We start from the raw sequence: 18,321 nt of genomic DNA, 5'->3' as shown, positions 1-18,321 counted from the left end.
TAGAGTCTAACCTTTAAAAAGGTTTTCTGCTTTTTTTTTTCCCCGAAACAATTGTGTTTGTGCTCATATGCAGAAATTTTCTTTCTAATCCAGCAGAGGAGACATGATGTAGATGAAGTCAGACCAAGAGAAATCACAGTTTTTTCTGCTACAACCTGAGAAAAAGTATGTTCTCATTTACTGCACTCATATGTACTTCCATCATGTTTCAGCACCATGAACTGGAAAATAATGAAGTCAGTTGTCAGGACATTGAAGCCAAAAACTAGGAAAAAATGGGAATTATGGCTCAAATAATTGAAAATTTGGTAGCAACCTGATAAATTCTAGAGCAAATCACAGGAAAGCCAATACAGAACTGAAGTTAGGAAGGAATTAGGAAAAGTTGATATAATCCATGGTAATCAATGTAAAACTGTCTTGAGAAGTAATTGCAAAGTAATTTTGGTAAGATGGTGTCTGTTTGATTGGTAGAGGTAAAGTTTTTTGTTACCAACTTAAACATACACCTATTGAAATATCTGTAAGACATGATTTTGTTCCCCATGATGCTGTGAGTAAAAAAAAAAAAACAGTAAAACACCCACGCTCTAACAATATAAGACAATAACAATAAATAAAGGCATCAAATTAATTGCAATCTGGCTAATAGTCATGCTTTCTAAAGTAATTGTAAATGAGGAGGCATTCAGAATTGATGTTTCTGAGGGATATACCAAAGGGCTCATTCTTTGAGGCTTAGAGTACTCAGTTGCTTGGGTTCTTACCTAAGAACCCATGACTTATTTCATTAGACAATGATGATGATGCAACCAGAGATGAAGTAATAAATGACAATGTCAAGGACATGCCTATTCTTTAGCATCTTCTGCATTGTCTGGTGAACTGATCTCATCCCCAAAAATATGTATCTGAATCCTCAGCCAAATTAAAGGTGCTAACAGACCAAAGATGTGCTTTAATAGCTGTGCTATTTTTCTGGGAAATTGTGTTTTGGAAAGCAGTGACTCAGGCTTGTTTGTAATGGATAGTCAGCTAAACACGCACTCCCTGTGTATACAGTGTACTCAAAAGCAAATGTTACTGTCCCCGATGGGAGCAGATTGCTGAGTAAAGTTCAAGGAGGTGATATTTCCATGTGTACAGCATTAATGAGACCATTTCTGAAATGTTTACGGTTTTAAAAGGATTTTGACAGATGGGCCGAGAACAGAGACTGACTGAGCTGCATGAGCATAGGCTGAACTGTGCTGTCTAAAGAGAGGCAAGAGAGCCTAAATCAATTTATTTTTTCAAAGATGACATTTTGTATTCTTCCACTAACAACTGAAAGCAGGGAGAGAATTAACAAGGGCAGGTTATCTCTGGACATAGCAAGGTGGTTAGGTGCTGGAGGTGGACAAATACAGGTTAGAAATGGGCAACTGAAAATGCCTTTTTCTTTCAGTGCCAGCAACTGACCACTTAACTCAGGATGCAGGATTTGCCTGTTACATGAAGTAAGCACTGAATCCTTTTCAAAAAAAATACAATTCTGGTAAAGAAGACCTTGTGGTAAAGGCACAAGAGTTTGTGCCAAATACACAGGTGGCATTATAGTTTAAGCAGGCCAGGCTAAGTGAATTCATGAGTTTCAGAGGACAGGACTGATTTCTCCCATATCCAGTACTCTGTGTTTAGCTCAGTTTGCCATTCCTGGTGTGTGCTAAAGCAGGCAGGATACATGTCCATCTCCATAGATTAAGGCTTTTCCTTGGTCCCTTGGGCAAGGGTGTCTTGTGCTCGGGAGCTGTGATGTGTGAGAAGACCTGGCAAAGGGTCACTGGGGTGGTTCTGTGGTAACAGTGTGGGGGCCTTAGGGAGGAAGGTCTGGCCCTATAGATGCTTTGTGCTATTCTAGCGATTAAATTCCCTGGAGAGGAAAGCCAGACTTTGGCTCAGTATCACAAGCCTGTTCAAAACACAAAAAAGGATGAAATACGGATCTAATAATAATTTTCACCTCATGGCTACCAATTATTTTGTTCTGCAACCAGGATGTTACTATTGGGTTTGTTTCACTTCTGAACATTGCAAGCACCAAGCAAAAGTGAAGGTTTTCACTGTAGTTTTTGAGCTGTGGGCAGCCTTTCAAGAAGAATGTGAAAGGACAAAGTTCTTAATGAAATGATGGCTTTTTTGTGGGCCTATGAGGCACTGAATTTTTGTACATAAACTGTACATAAACACATTAAAGGCTGAGCAGTAACAGATGTACTGCACATTTAGACGTCGGTAAGTCTATGTCAGGATGAGCTTCTCAGTCAACTGTGGGATCTGAATCCTGGTTTTGGGACAGCAGGTTTTAATCTGAAATGACAGTGGTTTCAATCACCCTGTCAGTGATTGAATATACTGCATTGTTCACATGTGAATCAAGATTGACCATCACCAGCTTTCCTCCATAGGTCCAATAGGGATGGGAATGTTAGACATTTGGCTGCTCTTGAGCATAAGAGGGGGCATTCTATGTTAGGTAGCAGGCACACTGCAAAGGCATTCCTTGCTGACTTAGGAGACTGAAAGGAGTCTCTCAGAGTTTCTGTGGTCGAGATGGCCCCGAGATGTTTTAGAAAGTCTCTTCCCAGCCCGGCAATCGAAGAAGGAGTCAGGATTCTTCTGTTCTGGTTTTCAAGGTTGTTTCTTTTCTCTTGTCTAATACATTCTTTCTCTGACCTGCTGAGGTCCATTCAGCAGGTCAGCCTGAGGCACACTGCCCGCCCTCAAGGGTGGTGTCGTCTTTTATACTAAAAACTATGTGTACTATATTAACAATTAAGTTCCAATACCTATCACCTATGTTAGACAGTCTGTCTCTACTGTAAACCAACCTAAAAGTGCCAGCACCACCCAGAACATGGAGGTTAGGAAGGAGAAAGAAGGACAGGGCACGCCGAAATTCCTTCATCTTGGGACCCCAGACCTCCATTCTAAAATCCCAAAATTCTGCTTTTCACCTTGTGACTACTACTATTATGCTACTTAAACCTTTGTGACTTGTCGTTCTTCATACAAAGTTGGTAATTTGTTCCATGGGTGAAAATCAAAGTCACAGGTGCCTTTGGCTGCATGCCAGGGTCTCAGAGCCCCCTTCCAGGGGCTCAAGCCATCCTGAGCAGTCAGAGGAATGTCCTGGGTTCCGACACGAGTCGGGCAGCAGGAACACCTCTGGTTTACATGAAGTGAATGCACTCTGGAGAGCATGAGGTGTGGTGGGAGTTAAGTAGGAGTGAGAGGCAGGGGCTCACTGATCTCTGTGAGGGGGAGACAGGAGTTGAAAGAGAGACACAGAGAGTCATTACTCAGTGTAGAGATAGCAGTCTCGCTCTTGAGCAATCTGCCTCCACCACCTCAGAGGTCAATGTGGGCAACCTATGAAGCTTGCCTGGCATGTGTGAGCTGCACTGATGTGGGAAAATGTATGTGTATCCACATCCTCTGTGTGAGTGTTTGATACCTGAACAATCCTGCTTACAAACATGCCATGGGCCAGGAATAAGTGCCTGCAGAACAAATGCACTGAAAAAGCCTCTTGATTCTGTCTGTAAGGCCTTCCTCTTCCTTCCAATACAAACACTGCAGAGCAAGGCTTTTTGCACAGGCAGTGAGTAACACATCTCATGGTTTTTGATGTACTTTGACATCTTGGAAGGCTGAAAGAATCATGACTTTACACCCATTTGTAGCGCAGAATAATTTCATAACTGGAGTAAATGTTACCATCAGAAGAAGGACTTGTGACATTAATATGATTGTGTCCATTCTGGGGCCTTCCCTTTGAGCAGGTTTTATATGGGGTGATTTTTAACATGTATTTATTTTCACAGCTATGCTAGAGCCAAAGTATGGAGTAGGTTTAAGGACTGGGGTCCTACTTTTCACAGAGATGGTGTTGCCCATGTGCTTGTTCAGCTTTATGGGGCAGATTTAGAAAAGCCTGTTTTGATAAACTGTTTGCTTGCTTGGCTTGGCATTCCCAAACACTGTGTCAGCTTTCCACAGAGCTGTCTCAGTGAGCTGGGGAATTCAGCTTGCAGCACTAAGCCAGCAAGTGCCTGCTCAAGGACAAGATAATTGGCTTTATTACTTTCTTTTTTTTTCCTAATTACACAAGAATCGCAAAGCTACTTTCCAAAAGTAGGAAAAGAAGGTCTGAAATGGATCTGAATTTTCTGTTACGTGTTTGGGAGTTGAGATGAGATGTTAATTGTGGTAATTGCGATAGTGATGGTAATTGTTACACCTTCCCTTGGGTGGGAGCTGTTTCTAGATGTGCAGCTCATTCAGCCTGGGTTTTTCTGTGGCAGCTCATGCAGCACAAGTCACAGTTTCTTGCATGCCTGCTGCCAGCTACTTAGAGAGCAAGTGTCAGGGGCTCTGCAGGAGGAGAGGGGTAAAACATGCAGGGAGAAAGCTAGAGATGAGGCCTGAATACTCAGGGACTGATCTATATCAAAGGGTTTCCAAAGTACACAGCCAAGTGTGTTGGGTCTGCCTGCAAGACCTTTGGGGCACATGCTGTCCCTCATGATCATCTCTGTCCCGTTTTTAACACTTTGTGTCCTGAGTTCCACTGTGTAGATAGGTGGTGAGTACCTGGAGGTGGCTTAGTAAACGTGGGAGGAATACAAAATAAAATGGAAATGAAATAAAATGGCAACATGGGCAGTGTGAGCTGAAAACTAAACAACACAGAAAATTATGGGGAAGGCTGATTGGGGAAGTTCACACTTGTAGGCTGGCATATTTGCTAAGGGGAAACAAATCAGGTTTGGGCACATGACATTTCTTCAGATCTCTGTACTTGGAAGCTTTTTTGTTGCTTTCCTAATTTCATTTTGCCTAATGCAAGCTATTGCTTCTCTGAGACCTGATTGTCATTTATATCCTTGTAGTACTGTAGCTCTGCCCATCACCAGGGTGCAGACAGAGAAGTCATTTTGCAGGCATTTATTAATGGAGGGTGGATGCCGGAGGGATTCTGGTTTGGACATTGTTTTATTTGTGGAGGCGAAAATGCTGAAGACTGAAGAAAATAAGTGAAATGAAGAGGAAATGAAACTCTATTCTAATTTCCAACCTAAACATATTACTGACCAGGATAAACATATTTTCAGTGTGTGGGAATGGCACTGTCTTTCAGCTGTTGTCACTCACTCTTTTCTGCTCTATTTCCCCACTGGGAGTGTTTTGGGGCAGCAGTCAGACCCTCCTTCACCTTCCCTCACCCAGGCTCAGCTCCTCAGCTGGTTGGGCTTCCACTAGAGGAGGTCCCAGCCAGCACGAGCTGGTGGTTGCCAGGAGCAGTACTCCCACCCTTCATCCTGTGCCACCTCCCAGGCACTTGACTGTCTGGAAGCAGAGCTGGCCACTGCCCCTCTCTCTTCACCCTCCAACAGCCCTCTCCTCCCACGCTGTTATTTTTAACCCGGACTGGAGTCTTGATTTGCTTCACCCTGTGGCCTCCTGCTTCTGCCAACAGAAACAGACAGTGAAACTACAGAGTTAACCCCAGATTTTTCATGCTTCCCAAAGCTCTTCTCAGCCTGGCCAGCTCAACTCCATCTGCTGGAAACATTCTCCCTGATAACAGGGAAGGTGGCACCAGACTATTCCTCTGCTAGGGCTATGAGAACAGGCTCATATTGCCCTTGTCCTGGACTTGGGAAGAAGCTTGGCACAATGTACCTAGGCTTCAGGGGAAAGTTATCAGATCCCCCAGCACATTCATAACTTGTAAGATATGCTAGTAGTCAGGTATTTTTCTCCTCGGCTTTCCTAATATTTTCTGCTGTAAAATTTCACCCAGTTTCTCGTTATCATCCTCAAGACAGTGCCACCAATGAAAGAGAAGGAGGAAAATATATTCTCAATAAATAACTGTTACATCGTAAGGCTGTGGGACTAGAACTCCAAACTGGAAGGTAGACCTGAAATACTTTTCTGCATGGACTTTCTACATTTTTTTTCAGAGTCTGACTGTGCTGACCTCAAGAGACTTCAAGCATAATCCATCGCCTCATCCCCCCACTGAAGTCAGTAGGGGCAGGAACCACCTGATCTAGCTGCACAGATGTGCACTATACATAGCTATAGCTGGAGTAGGCAGACTCCCTTTGCAGTCAGGGGAGAGTAAATGTGTTTTGGCATTAATCAGCCTGACCTATTTTAGTTTTCTGCCTAAGTACGTCTTCTCACGGAGCGTAATGGAGTTGCCAATAATGAGTTCAAATTTGGACATCTACATCAGCTGATGTGTACCCTCAAACTTTCCAGTTACTTCACCTGGCTCCAGACCAGGTCTTGGCTGATCAGCATTTAGTCATGACCGCTCACGTAGTTATAATGAAAGTAATTTTGGAGTTCTTGTCTCAGAAGTTCCTTAACTAAGTGGATAAGGTGGTCTTGGAGAGAAGGCCCACGGGTCATTGTAGCTTAGTTTCTCTATGTGTCAAGAGACATTCAGTGATGATCGATACTGTTTCTTTCATGACAAATAATAGTTTACAAGAATGTCAGAATAGTTCAGGTAGGAAAAGGACCTTTTGAGCTCATCTAGCCCAACCTCTTGCTCAAACTAGGTCCCAGATCACTCAGGGCTTTGTCCAGCTGATCTTGAAAACCTCCAAGGATGGAGATGTTGTGGTGTCTCTGGGCAACCTGATGACGCTTTGGCTGTCCTTGAGGAAAATTACTTTACTCATACCCAGTCAGAAATTCCCTTGATTTGAAGTACAGCTTTTGTCTCTCACTCTCCCATTATGCGCCTCGGAAGAGCCTGTCTTGGTCTTCATGGTGACCTTCTCATAGGTACTGTAGGGCCACTGATAGATCACCCCAAAAGCCATCGCTTCTCCAGGCAGAATGATTCCTGGTCTCTCAGCCTCTGTTCAAAGGCTGGGTGCTCCAGCCATGGCCATTGTGGTGAATGGCCTACACTGAATTCACCCAAGGCTATCAGAGCCTTTCCTATACTGGCACAGGGGGGATGTGGGATGGATGAAACTGGACACCGTGTCTAGATATGCTCCAATGAGCACAGAGCAAAGGGGAAAATCCACTTCACATCTGCTGGCCATGCTCTTGCCAGTGCAGCCCAGGGTTCTGCCAGCTGTCCCTGCTGCCAGTGTGTGCTGCTAGCACACACGTAACTTATTCCCTGCCAGTACTACCACACCCCTTCCTGCAGCCAGTTGCTCCCCAGTCTGTACTATTCCATTAATAGGGTTTTGGCAAACTTTTCTATGACTGAGAGCTGTGATAAGAAGCAGCAGTCACCCATTCATTATCATTAAGCTATGTATTCAGTATAGCTTCAAAAATATCAAAAGCCTGTTGGTATTTATTTGGAATCCTTTTCTAAAGCAAAATGCTCACTGGGATTCATTATTTAGCTGAATCCTGACATGAAATAGAAGTATGAAACTGATGTGTGAACTTTCAATAGCTCAAATAAAAAGAACATTTAATTCTGTTTCTAGAAGTTGCTGGCGCTGTTTGGAATAAAAGCCATGAAGTGCTGAGGGGCTCAGGCTGGTGCTCAGCACAATGTTGGTGTGCAAAATGTTGGATTCACCCTTGTGACTCCCTGGTGAAGCAGGAATGAGTTTCACTCTCTGTTTAAAAGAGAGAAGCCATGGTGCAGAAAGCCTGGCACCTCTGACCTAATTTTAATCACCAGAATGTAAGATATGCAGTCCCAGGCCAGGAATCCATGGTCTAGAAGGGGAGAAATGGGTCTCTCTGGGGTTTCCTGGATTTCACCTCTTCCCTACTTGTTTTCAGGGTAAGAAATAGCCTGTCTGTTTTCACTGGCACTGGCACAACCTGAACAGTCCATCTAAATTATTAATCTTTAAGTAAGGCTTGGGGCTAAAATCCTCATTAAAGCTAAGCCTTAGCATTACAACTTAAATGGTTCTTCCCCAGACAAGTCACAGAGAACTGAAAGTACTTCTAGGTTTTCCTCCAAATTAAACAAAGCCTCCAGACCATTCCTTGTGTTGCCTGAGGGGTGCCATGGAGATTGGCAGGGGGGTGGAGGGTGGGAGGAGAAACTTTGGGACATGGCAAACACACTATTCTCTTCTTCCTCTTCACTCCCACTTTGAAAGGACTTTTTCCCTGCATTTGTGTTGGTGTAGATTTTTTGCTGCTGGGAGGTGAACAGAGGGTTGTACTTGATGTTTCCATTCCCATCTCCTTTCATCTGTGGATGATCCTGGCAAAGGGGACAGAAACTGCCCTCTGCTCCTCATGAAAAGGGACCTAACTTACTTTGTGGAAAAGTATTGCCTTTTGCCTGCCAGAGTGCTTGGAGGTATTCCAAGTTATTGCAGTAGAAATGGCACTGAAATATCTGTAATTTTCCCCTCTGTCTGGGGATCTTGCCTACTAATCTCAGTGTCACAGCTGAACCACTTGTTATCTTCAACACCTCTGAAGAGGCCTAGATAGAAGCCTACCACTAGTGACTTTTGTTGGGGGATGGAAGGTGTTGGCTTTGTACAGTTTGAGAGATAAACTGAACTCTCGTGTTGGAGGGGAAAAAAAAATCACCCGTGTATGCAGCACAAAGCAAAATGGCATCCCCCTGGGACACAAACCACCAGCTTTATTTCCAGTCTGTGGGAACTCTGGCTGGCTTGCACCTCTCACAGGTTTGAGTAGGAGAGCACTTCAAATGAAGGAACTTTATTACTGACAAGAAAGTTTGATTGTTTTTTTTTTTTTCCCTGCGTACTAGAGAGCTCTCTTGCACAACCAACTCACGCTAATGAGAAGTGCTGAGGGTCCCCATCCCAGGGACTGCCCCAGTCTCTCTTCAAATGTACCCAGGTTCTTTTGTTATAAGAGTAGTGCAGTTACCTAAATGACAGCTAGTCTCAATTAAGATTTAGTTTGGAGGCTGAAAACTATCCAATGATTTAGTCTCAGGGATTAAGGAAAACAAAACCTTACTGACGGCTGGATAAAATTCACATTCCTTTCAATTGTGATCATCCTACATCAAGGAAATGTTTGAAATGTTGGCAGTCTCCTATGATATGCCTGTGAAAGTTATTATATTGCTTAAAGTAATTTAAGAAAGAAGAACCAAGACCTATAGCACAAATGTGTTATATAAATCTTCATTTTTACTAAAATAGTTTGATTGATGTCAGGTCCCAGTGGGTGACCTTTAAAAGAGACCACATCAAATGGAGGGGCAGAACTGCAGCTCTCCACCCCCACACTGGCTCTTCTCCTTGCTTCTCCTCACCAGAGTGCCTCTAGACAGCTATGTCATCTGTAGCCATAAACTAAATTGAAGAATATCCGTCTCACGAAAGGCAAAAAAGGAGCTCTTTTCTCATCTCCGTTGAAGAGGGTCATGTCCCTATCTGGGCTGAAAAGTGAGCTGTGTACCTGCATGGGGGCTTAAATGATTGTAAAAACCTCCTCCTCTTCCCTCACCTCAGATCAAGACATTCTGTGTTAAGAGGGATGGTTTTTTTATGGGGTCTGGGCAGGGCAGGACAGGAGTTCTAGCTCTGTACCACTTTTAATATGCTGTTTATTTAATGCAGAAACAGCATAATTTGCTACTTCTGTCTATCAGTGTTCAACTGTTAATTCTAGAGGAAGGAGAAAGCCCCTCTGAAAATAAAAATTTCTGAAACTCTTTGGTTGCATCTTAGAAAAAGAACATTTTCTGTACTACTTTGAAGCGGAGTAGAAATAATCAGTGCTACTGTCACACAAGGGAGTCTTATTTTTAGAAAGCCATACAAGAGTAATGGCAAGGCAAAATAAAGTCCTGCTGAGGTGTCCTGCCTGAGACATTTAGAGATGCTGTATTGGCAGACAGGAGTTCATCCATTCAGAGAGAAATAAGCTATTATTTGGAGGGAGGTGAAGTTCGGTAAAAGCAGATTTGTTTCCTTGTGTCTTGGGGCAAAGAAGGGGGATAGGGATGTGGGTGATTCAGAGTCATCTACCCCCTATAACCAAGTCCCTGCAGCGGGCCATCACATGATTGCCTTCCTCAGCACATCATGTGGAGCTTGTGAAGAAAGGACACACTGGTGCCCAGCAAGCCAAGGCAGCATCCCTCAACCTTTGAACTCTGGTGACAAGAGGTCATTTCTTGCACTTCAGATGATGTGCAAAGTAAGAGCCATTTTCCCTTCTTTCCATGAACACATGAAAATAAACCTCTTCTCAGGGGTTTCAGTCCCTGATATTCCTCTAGCAGAGCCTATTGGGCTCTCTCTAGGATCAGGCAACCTGTGGGAGAAAACCAACAGATTGACAAGCTACCCTAGAGAAAAAATGCCACAGAACTTAGACCAGCTCTGGTTTAAGCATCCCTAAAGACCACAGAATCCTTTAGAGCTTTTCCTGTTCATGCTGAATGCATGGACATTTCAGTCATTTCCACAACAACAGGTAAGGTCCTGAAACAAAGATTACACTTTCTCTGAAAGATAAGTAGAAGATCACAGAATCATGGAATGGTTTGGGTTGGAAAGAACCTTCAACACCACCCAGTTCCAGCTCCTTCACCTCGGCTGGGAACCCATGATGCAGCAACAGGCACAGCTGGAATACCCTTTTTGGGCAGGGAGCCCAGTGTTGTTCAGGCACAGGACAGGAAGACCTTGATCAGTAATTAGGCAGAGGGAAGAGCACAAATATATATATATGGGTTTGATCCCTGTTTGTTCCTTACCCAAGGAAAGATGTCTAGGCAATACATTGAGAGTCTCTCCAAAAAGAATACAGGGTCCACCAATTATGGGGCATATTGCCCTTCCAGCTTTTTTGCTGTGTAAACACAACCACTGAGTTTTAAATCAGAGGGATTGTGAAGATTAATTGAGGACCATTAACTGTTGTTCTGTAAAATGCTGATCTGCCTAAAACTTCTGTGAATCTGTTTAGATCTCTTTTTATTGCTGCCTGAGAAGAACTATTAATGTAATCTTGGACAGAATGTCGGAGGGTCTGAGCACAGCACATGCTCCAAACCAAGTAATGGAATACATTTCACTATTTGTTGTATCATTCACAGGCAGAAAAGAGTCTTTGCTTTTCAGGCTGTTCCCCAGATGCCGTTAAGAGTGTTTTAAGTGTTCGATATTCATGACATACTCTTGGGTTAATGTGTGATTAATTCAAAATGTTTTCCCACTGAGTGGCAAGAATAATAGCTTCCAGTTTTGAATCTTAAAGGCACGACTTTAAGATGTTTTAAAATGCTAATAGTTCTTTAAAATATACTACTTCTGATAAAATGTCTGCCACCAAGCTTGTATGGTCAGGCACTTGAAGAATGCTTTGCTTTGAAGGAGCAAATTTAAGTGAGAGTAAACTAATGAAAAGTATTTTGTTTGCAAAAAAAACAAGCCATAACCTATAATTGAAGTTATTCAGAGTAACTATAAAATCATCTTAACAGTCATTATCAATTAGCCCACTTTGATTATTGAGGGCAAACTCCAGGAACAGAGAACAGTCCTGAGTTTGCATGAAGGAGGTCAGGCTAGATACATAGTAGGGGATTGCTAACAGGAATCTACATTTTTGTGTAACAGCTCTATCAAGTTTGTGCTTTCTGTGGCAAACCATGCAGATTAAAATGCGTGGTGTAGTGGTAAGAAGAAAAATTCACTTCTGGGAGAAGAGTAGGTGGGATGACTGGCAGAAGGAATTCATGTGGACTATTCAGAGGATGATGGAGAATGCCATACCTTCCCCAAACTGCTTCTCCCTTCCTCATCCCCCTTCCCACTTGAAAAACCAGATTCCTCCTTCACTGTTGCCACTTCTCTCACATCCTCTGTCACAGACCTGAATTATGAATGCTCCTGCTCTGAGGGGTTTTGACTCACGCATCTTCAAAGCTTGGTCCCCTCATATTCATTTATTTCTGCTATCCAGATGCAGGCTGTATCTATCAGCCACAGTGGGTTCCCTGGCTCTTCCAGGGGAAGAGTCACAGCTCATCCCAAGAGACAGTGTGGCTTGTCTAATGAAACACAAGTTGCTGTTATCAGCTCTCTTTCATTTTCCTGAGAAGCAGGCAAAAAAATTACGTGTTCCATGCACTTAACCTCAGCACAACACTCCAGTGCCCATCCTTGGTTAAGCTTTACCTACTGCTCATACCACACTTTTACCAGCAAAGATTAACTTTTTTTAGCTGATCCTGTGAAGCAGCATTTCTTCAGAGGAAGGCTCAGCACTGAGATGGATTTCCTGGCTTAGGGAGGTCCATCTCTTGGATGTGCAGCTAGTGGATACCAACTAACAAGGACATTGATGAGGGTTACTTTCAGCGAGGTCAGGCTGCTACACAGGTGTCTCCAGCCTTGTCTTGTCTTTTTGGCAGAATTGTTCAGTTCAGTACAAATTCCCTGGTGTTGCAAATTACTTAGCAAAATTCACTCTACAAGCATTTTTCCAAGTGTATTTTTTAGCCCAGGAAATAATTCCTTCAAATGGTCTGAAAGAGGGCAAAACAATGCATTTGCTGCTTTCAGTACAAAATGTGGCTCAAGTCATATCCTCATTAACCTTTTGTCATGCCCTGAATGGTGATATGGAAAGAGGCTGGGCTGCCTGTGGCAGGTCCACATAATATTTCCTGAGTACTCATGCCCATTCTCTGTACAATCACAGAGCAGTTGTGAACAGCTGCAGAAAGTGAAAGAGGGGCAGGTACTGCTGACACAGCTTTGTAGTCGTTATTCAAATAATGTTCACAGATGCTTTTTTACCAAAACGTATTTAACTTCAGAAATCAAATGCCACTAGCATTAAAACAGCTCACCCACCACCACAGACTAGAAAGTACAGCAATTACATTATGTTCCTCCATCACTACAAATTGCCTAAATAAAGAAAAAAAGAAGTTGTGATGTAAATTCAGCCACATGAGAATCTGCTAGCTAGAAAGTCTTGGAATGAACAGGATAGACTGAGGTAGACCTAGGGTGAAATCTGCACTTGCAAAGAGCGACAGCTTTTGTCTTTAAAACTCTATTTTTATTATATTTTAACTTTGTCACATATTAAAGTTCTGCCTGGAGAACTATCAGTATATCCTGATGCTTCCAGGACCAACTTAAGTGTACTTTACTGTAAACTCAGTGCTGAAAAGAAAACCGAAAATTTCATATCTGATAAATATAATCAGTGATATAATTAAGAGATAATGATCTGTTTGGTAATGCATAACTTGGACTAAAGATGGTCTTTGTCCAGAAGAGTTTACAATGTATTTCCGCTTTTCAAACACCAGGTACATGGGGTTTGACCCCTTTTCAAACAGGAGTGGCAAATAAATTCACTGCTACAAGCCAACTTCCTGATTTGCCTTTGGAAATGAAGCAGGGCTTTTCTGATTACTCATGAAATGAATCTTTGTTAAATGGCTTACCAGGATCCAGTCAGAGGAGTTAAATTGAGATGGTCAGTTGTCACAGAGAAAAAAATATTTCAACAAAAAAAGGCCTTGAGGGTAAAACAGCAATTAATTTGGCCTTTAACAAGCACGGACTTTAAATCCATATTGTTAAAAAAACCAAGAAGGTCGCTGCACATCTAAATGGAGAGGGACCAGGTTGTTTATGGGCTTGCAGGCCAAGCTCCGCTACTGGACAGCAGCTCCTCTCCAGAACACCAGCAATCAAAACGGAGAGGTTTTGCTGGGCAGCACTTACCTTGCATGGGGCACTGTTCCTGATTCCCTCCTCCGACCCTTCTCATCAGGTTTCTCGTGTCCTTGGTAGGTCAGTGTAGTCCAAGGAAACCGCATCTGCCCATTGGCTCCATATGGAAGGCTTGGCTGTAGGAGTACATTTTTACTCTGTCTCCCCTCTTTTTTTTTTTTTTTTTAGTTTGGTGAAAGAGAGAAACCACAAATGTTTTTCTTCCGGTTTTTCTTATTTCCTCTCTACTTATTTTTGCAAGCTTCAGATATTTGTCAGATATTTGGGCAGAGTGCTCCTCGAATCAGAGAGTCCACAGGGAGAGTCCAGTGGTCATCTGTGACTGTCCTGTAGTCACCAAATTTGTGGAGTTATGATGGGTAATGATTTAATTTTATCACCATGATTTACTTGGCAGTCCCAATTCCTGAGGACTTTTCCAGCCTTGCTACAGTGCTAAAGAAGAGCCTTGCAGCTCTGAAAAGTCAGATCAAGGCAGGGGAAAATCTAATTAACTCAGGAGAAAGGCACTAATGTCCAGCAGATGGTCGTGCTGGTCTCCTTCCTAAGAGTGTACTTCCCTTCTGCTTCGTCATCCAAGCTGGCTGCAGTTCCTAGCTCCATGGCTGCTAATTCATTTTGAGGTGGCAATATCAGGGCTTCAGATTCAGGTCCACAAAAACATGTTGCCTGCCTTGCCCTGGCCAAGAGGTTATCACCTCTGCAAGTGCAGCAGCCAGGCTAAGGCACCAGCTCCTGCATTTATGGGTAATGACCACGTGTCCCAAAATGACTGGTGACAGCTTCAACTTGGCCACAGAGCCTGCTAGCTGAGCTCTCTGGCTTGTGATCCCATCTGTGCTGGACTGCTGCAGCTGAAGCAGAGGCAGACACCAAGCTTTAGCTACAGGGACTCCTCCCCCTTTTGCACCTTTTCCTTGTTTAGATGGTGGCCCAGAGCCTGCAGACCCCCTCGCTGCCACTGTGGGCCATGTTTGGAAAGTCTGCTTCCCACAGAAGTGAACCTTCCTTAGCACAGGCTGAAGTTGCAACCATGCATTTAGGCTGTGAGTGTCTGTTACCTCCAAATTATCAGGGCAGGCAGAAGGCAGAAAAGGTCCTCAGGCATTTGAAAACCTTAGGAAATCAAATTAATTAGACTACATCAGGCCTGAACAGGCTGGATTTGTTATTCTGATGAGGTAAAAGTATTATTTTCTTAACCTGCACAGTCCTCAGGGCAAACTGTGACATATTGACAAAAGATGCCTCTTACTGGTGAAAATAATTTATATTTTTGTAGGTGTTTATAACCCTTTTGATATTAAATTCTTCTGCACTAAGCAAATTGCTGTTGTCTATGTCAGTGGAGAGATGGAGCATTTGCCTGATCCTCAGAAGTCTCATCATAGGCTTGTAAACTCTGAGCTGTAATTTCAAATAGGAAATTCCAGCTGGGATATGGATAGATGCTCCTGGAAAAGTCAAATAATAGAAATCTTGCAGTAAATGTGAGGAAACATGTCTGAGGACCTTCCTTCCTTCAGAAATGAAAGATTGACTTTAGATGGAGAGGAATAAGCAGATGCTTTTTCTGCAATTTGTTGAGCACAAAAATATAATGACTTAGGTTTTCCCATCTCTTTCAAGTCAAAACCATCACTCCCAGTTTCTCATTTTCCAAAGCTGGACAAACTGATGCTGTGTGTCCAGATTGGTGCCAGCTGTGTGTCTTGTCATTTTAAATGGACATGGAAGTCGGTTTGTTGTTCCATGTATGAAACTCATTATTCTCTAAAATTACTGGTTGCATAATAAATTCCCAGCTCACTTGACCTAAAAAAGAAATTTGGCAATCCTTCCTGATGGCCACAGAGTTGGTGAAAAACACCAACAAGGTGTTGCTCAAACACCAGAAGAAAACAGACTCTTTCTTTAAGGCAGCTTCAGCTTGTTTCAGTGTGCAGCTACTGCTGCATTTTTGGCTCGGAGAACCTCTTCCTCACGGAAGGACTCCTGGTATAAACACCAGTGGCTTTACTACTGAATGATTTGCTGTCTGTTAATTCTTTTATTCTCTTACTGCCTACAGTGCTGCTTAGCCAAAATTTCCGGAGGTGTTCCTCATTTAAAAGAAATCCTTTTCCTATTCAACACTGGTCCAACAGACCCATTTATTTTCTTAAAGAGTATCTGTAATAATTTTCCCCAAAGTCCAGTGGCCAACTTTTCCTTTTTTTCTAGATAAATCTGTGGCCAAATCATCTTTCCTCAGCCCCATTAATCTGTATGTTTATAGCCCCCTTTGAGGTAATTAGTGTCTTGTAATGTTTAGACTCATCAGGTTCTGTCTGAGCTTCAGCCCCCAGAGCTGTCTCTGCATCTGCACCCCAGTTCCTCAGGAAAGGGTAGTTTTACACAAATTGCTTTCACATAGCACAGTTGTTGCATGACACATGACACGAAACAGACGTTGCACAAAATGACACAGCAGGCTCAGGGACTTCTGTAATTGCCCCTTTCCCATTTTCACTGCCTCTGGAATGTGGCTGTCATGACAGGCAGTCCTGTCCAGCCCCGTGCCCCTCTGAGACAGGGTCTGCAGTCCTTCAGCTGCTCCTGGAGCACTGCTTAGCTAATTAGGCTTAATAGAGCAAGCCTCTGGTTGTGGCTCATTTGCATTTTTTTTCCAATTTTCCTATGCCTTGATGTAAATCGACCTGTGATGAAGCTTGCAAGCAGAATAAATACTCAGGAAGAGGTGGATGTGCCACCCCAGTGTAAGATAAGTGTTCACAAAACCGGTATAGAAGGTTAAGGCAATGGACTGAAAGCTAAAAGGCTTGAGACTTTTTTCCCAGCTCTGCTATGGAGTGTGGTCTCTGATAAGAAATTCTGGCATGTTTTTAATACCCTCTTTCTCTTCTTCTCCTTGGCAGCATCAACTGCTGAATGCCTTTGTGTCAGGATTGACTTTTGGCTTGTGTTTTTTTCAACATCATTACAAACCACTTCCTCTCCCCCTGGCCACTACATTAGATTGATACATTGGAAGTGATCCTCAGTACAAACCTTGGAAAATGACAGCAATAAAGAACAAGGAACTAGTGAGACTTGGACTTAAAAAATAGGAATTATACTTTGTGGGTGTCTGCATCAGTGTGTATCAGTGAGGTCCTGGGAACAGCTTCATTTGGGTTTCCTGAAAAAACTTGCATTTCAGATAGATCTCTGTTTTGGGGATTTGGTTCTGACTCTGCTAATCACTCCAAAAAACCTTTTCTTATTTCACTGGAACAACAATCTATGTTAAACTATCCCAAATATAGAGATATTGAAACCAGGTACAAACTGTCTCCATCTCATTTTGCCACACTGGGTTGCCACTGCCTTTGCTGAGGGAATGAAGCTGCCTTGAAGCATTTGCAGGTACCAAAAAGTAAAAAAATCCACTGAGTTTCAACCGGGCTTTTGTCAAAATTATGTGAAATGATAAATCTCATTGGGTTTACGAGTGAGGCTATAATTGCTCCAAACTGTGCTCAGGGCATTAGAGGTTTTTTGGACAATTCATGGGCCAGAAGAAGCCTTTTACAGTAAATCTGGTCCCACATCTGCTTTGACATCACAGTCTGAAAATGGGTATGACTTTTGTGTCTTGCCAGGAAGGCTGAAGCACAAAGCACTTGATATGTTTTTCTGATATGTTTTTCACCCAGTGAAAACAGAGTATTCCTGACTTCTGTTGGTTTGGATGCTGAAAAAATCAGTGGCTCTGAGGGGAAAAGACAACTGTGGCTTCCAGGTGTGCTTTACAAAACTGAAAATACATATCCAAGAGGTGGGCTCTGAGCATGGTCTAAGTAGCAGTGTTGCATGAAACACAGCTGGGTTATAAATGGATAAGCTGAACCCCTTCTTGTTGTGATGCACTAGATTGTTATTCGGTTCTGCACTGGGTGTTATGTTATACAAATGTTTCCCCCTTTTTTTTTTCTCCGATGGCGTATCCCTCAGATACACCTGAAGTCTTGTACCTATGGTCTTGTCCTTTGAAGCCCCTCCCTTTGCCCCTCCCCACTGGTGTGGCCTTCCGTCCCCGCCTCCCATTCCGCGGGTATAAATGTCCCTTGAGTTGGGGCATTCGCCCTCTCTCCTTCACCTGGAAACCCTACGATGCAGATGTCCCCTTCCAGCTAATAAACAGGACATCAGAACCACGTGGAGAGAGAGCGCTTCTCGTCCTTTACTTCGTCTATGTAGGATCCGTGCGGGCATAAATCCCAAGCTAGCCGGGGGGATTTACAGCCCGAAACCCACGGATTCCTACACCTTCTGATGCACCTCAGTGCAGGGTGCAGGAGAAGTTTGCAGGAAGCAGTGCCAGCAGGGCACAACAGTCACCCGGGTGGCCCCGCGTCCCTCAAATGAGACAGTTCTGGGATCACTGGGAAGGGAAGGTACAGCACAAACTGAGCCATTGCAATGGGCCTGATAGATTCAGTTCAGCTGTCCTCAGTGTCCTGATGCACCTCCCACCTTTGGAATGCTTGCAGTCAAAAGAAGTAATAGAAATAAGTACTGT

The 18,321-nt window shown here is 43.3% G+C and overlaps 1 protein-coding gene across 1 annotated transcript in view; it reads right to left on the bottom strand.

Moving 5' to 3' along the window:
• The window catches only part of NEDD9 (neural precursor cell expressed, developmentally down-regulated 9), a 103,744-nt gene extending 89,860 nt beyond the window's left edge, over positions 1 to 13,884 (bottom strand). The window contains exon 1 of the mRNA XM_038127062.1: positions 13,749 to 13,884. The gene's annotated coding sequence lies outside the window, so the exon portion shown is untranslated. The remainder of the gene's footprint in view (positions 1 to 13,748) is intronic.
• Positions 13,885 to 18,321: the final 4,437 nt, after the last annotated feature.

This window comes from Motacilla alba, chromosome 2 (assembly GCF_015832195.1).
Source record: "Motacilla alba alba isolate MOTALB_02 chromosome 2, Motacilla_alba_V1.0_pri, whole genome shotgun sequence".
NCBI classification, from domain to species: Eukaryota; Metazoa; Chordata; class Aves; order Passeriformes; family Motacillidae; genus Motacilla; species Motacilla alba.
This window is presented reverse-complemented; position numbering and strand designations above follow the sequence as displayed.